The sequence below is a fragment of the Atta cephalotes genome (assembly GCF_000143395.1).
Source record: "Atta cephalotes unplaced genomic scaffold scaffold00041, whole genome shotgun sequence".
NCBI classification, from domain to species: domain Eukaryota; kingdom Metazoa; phylum Arthropoda; class Insecta; order Hymenoptera; family Formicidae; genus Atta; species Atta cephalotes.
This window is the reverse complement of record NW_012130105.1, coordinates 2,514,998-2,518,996: the sequence shown is the minus strand read 5'-3', so window position 1 is coordinate 2,518,996 and position 3,999 is coordinate 2,514,998.

Here is a 3,999-nt window from a genome sequence, read left to right as displayed (position 1 = left end):
ACCGGTTCCGTTCGTTCTCGTAAGGAAAAGGAAAAGTAAGAATTAATAGTACGTCTACTAATAAATAAGTAAGTAAGTAAGTAAGTTAGTATATATGTGTGTGTGTGTGTGTGTGTGTGTGTGTGTGTGTGTGTGTGTGTGTGTGTGTGTGTGTGTGTGTATTAGAAATAAAACAATATGTCTTCTTTTATTAATAACTTTTTAACGAATACCGACTGCCAATTAACACCTCTTAGAGATTACACAGAGCCATGACCTTGATCGTATCAAGATCATTGAAGATGGCTCTCTTTTTTTTAATATTTACCAAATTTATTTAATGAAATTTTATTATTATTCTCATTTGAAAGTCTAGAAATGTCAAAATAATTATCACATATACAACGTTGAGTAATATCATTTTCGATCGTGTTCTTATCATTCGCTTGTTACGTCTATTATACTATATTGTGTAGATTTTTATTCTTATCTTGTAAATAGCAGATAAAGAAAATATGGAAGACAATAATATGTTGGACAATAACAATTACTTGCATCACTTCCACTTTTTGATAAAATTGTAAAAACGGGCACTTAAATTATAGAAAAACTTTGTTCTAGAAACTTCATTCATTTTGAATATTTCTTGTCTGAATACTATTTTAAAATGTGATCTGTTTAAATAATTTAATTAAATAATTTAATTTAAAATATCAAAAATATCAATTGTGAAAAAAGAATCATACTTGATTTTTTTTAAATATTGACGCAATTCACTCATGATACTTTCGCGAGATTAAGATATTATCGTCGTGACGTGTTTCTGAATTGTCGTTCTTATTCAGCCGATGTCGTGTCAGACATGTAACTCTTATTTTCATACGTATCTATTTTCATTTTATATAGAATTTACTGCTCGCACATTTCCTAAAAAACAATTATTATTTATTGTCAATACTCATAGTGTATATACAAGTGTGTGCGTTGTAGATTGTATTTCCAAAATTTACTGTCAATACTGAAAATCTATAATAGTTTACGTTTTGAGTACTATAGATTTTCAATTCTGGCAGTATATTTTGGAATACAGGCATAATTGTCAACTTAAATTTATACGGTATTATCGATCATTAAAAAACTATAAAAGACTTAATCCTTACTTTATCCTTACGTCTGGCTACAGAGACTTATTCACAGTCCGAATGTAATCAGACAACTGTCGGACTAAGAAGTTTCGTTAGTACTGAGCTTTCATATATAATTAATTATAAATAATTTTCGCTGTTACTCATAAAATCTCTTGCAATATGCATGTATACAATATGTATCTCTTTAAATTATACATTCTGCACATTCACATTATTCAAAATAAAACATTCCAAGAAATATATTTGCTACATATGTATACATTATTTTATACATTATCCATACACACTTATATGTATACATATATTACATATTTTTGTTATCATTTTTAACAATTTATATTATTATAAATAATTTTTATGTTAATACTTAAAACAAATATAAATGCATAATAGAAAATATATCTATTTGTCGACGAAATGTATTTTATTGTTATTAGCACTTATAATGTGCACATCATATTTTAATTTTTGCCATTATATAATTTGCTAAGGTTGGATAATTTTATAATCTATTACACAGTATAATCCTTACATGCCTACGCTTATTCTGCATAAATCTCCATCAAAGTCTCACCATGCGCCTACACCTGCATCACCACCTATAGTACTGTCTACAACACTATCATCACCTAGAATCCCTGAGAATGCTTTCTCTAATCATTTAAAAGACCGAATAAGTTATTTAAAATACACTCCATGTAATTAGTGGGGATCAACTTTAGATTTTTGAAAAAAATAAGCTAAATTGCTTAAAAATAGACAATTTTTTGTTACATTTTTATTATACCCTTCAGGTATTTCAGACGATTATGTACGAAAATTTATTTTAACAACGATTTGACGGCACTTTGTTAGTAGAGTTAGGTGCTGTACAGTTCATAGGTAATTTTCTTCGTCCATTGAATCGTCAAGAAGAAATTGCCAATACTTCGCATATGTTATCAAATAAACTGAGAACAAGTTGCACAAACGATGAATTTGTTATTAGAATGCGATAATGTGTCCACGAACGCTGATAACAATTTCTCTATAGCTTCTGAACTTCTTCTTTCCACAATCTCTGTGGATTACCTTTAATGATTGTCTGAGCAATGACTCTGTCGTTCTACTTTATGACTCTGAAAAATGACGAATAAGCATCAATCGCACATGATTATGATTTTAAAATATTACCAATAATCTAGTATAATATATGAACTTTCTTATCAAAACAAATCTGTAAAGTTTTCTATATATTGAAATTTATTTTATTAAAATCCTCTTTAACGAAACACATTCTTTTTCATTAAAACGAATAGGAATAAGTTTGACGCAAGTCATTATCATACATGATAAGATTATATCATACTTGACGGAATATAAACTTATTATTTTTTAATTTTATACATATTTACTTGCAATTTTAAATTGATTGAGACAGAACAAAACAGTTTATGTTACAATCTTTATTTGCAATTAAACATATAATAACATCAGGAGTTTTTAGTTGTGCTGCAAATCTCTAAGTATGCCATGAAAGTTTTAAAGAAGGTACAAAGAAGAAAAAATGTAGAAAGAAGTAAAAAACCGAGTGAGATGCGAGATTAGAAATGTTTTAAAAATTGTAAAAATTATCGAAATTGTATTGTTTACTCTAATTTTATCGAAAGCAATATCATTATTGCGCGCAATAAAATTACTTTTCAAATGATAAAATAAAAACTAAAAAATAAAATAATAGAACTTTACTTTTTATTTCTGAATGTCATGTTAGCAATCTGATAATATCCATTGAGCACTTAAGCGTCATCTAACCTGACAAATATACCTTGAGAAATTTGACTTTGTTATTTAATGTGCCACTAAAAAAGGTTAAAAATGCAAAAAATACACATGCCACAATAATATATCTTAATAACTGTATTATTATTATTATTAAATATATTATTACTATTGTTTTATATCTGATTTGAATGTATATCAAGTTATGGAAGAAAACTCTTGATGAGTACAAATGACAATTTTTTTTTTTTTTTCTTGAACTTACTTACCATCTAAACTACCTGAATTTTGATGAGCCTAGATACAGACGGCAAATGCTACGGTAAATGCTAAAATCAGATGTAAAATCTTATACTCCATATTTTTACGAGTGTTGCAGTCGAAACTCAAATGATTGCTGTGCTAATGAAATTCATGTTGCTCATTTGGCATATTTATAAGAAAAAATGCTGTTAATTATAATGCGAAATAATTACTAACTATGCATGTGACATATTTTTGTTCTCGCTTATTTCATATAAAAGTATATGTATTTTTTGAAATGCAATTTTATAATTTATTTTCCTACAAATAAAATTTCAAATCCGGTGATTTCGTGAATTTGCGGCAAAAGATTGAATATTAAGTGTTCAAATTATGATGCTCTGTAATTTATAATAATAGATTTAAAATTTTTAATTTCCTTGTTAGATCTATATTTCATGTAGAGGAATGTGTGTTTTATTGTGTTCCCTTTTAATTATGATATAAAGACAAGGGTATGCTCGTCCAGTGATAGACCATTGTGCATGCAACAAGCATACGTCATATTCAACCAACCTCGGCTATATTCGGAGTGGTTCGTGTCCGTGAAATATAGCCACCATTCACTATAGCTACGTGGGATGGGATAACTTTCCTGGCGTCCGAGTATTGTGGTAACATACTAGAATGAGAATTGTAGAAGTTATTTCAAATCAATTATTTTAATCTTGGAGACAAAATAAAATATCTTAAAACAAAAATTATTACTTTTGGCAAACATTGAATATATATATGTGTGTGTGTGTGTGTGTGTGTGTGTGTGTAGTACACACACACACACACACACACACACACACACACATATAAG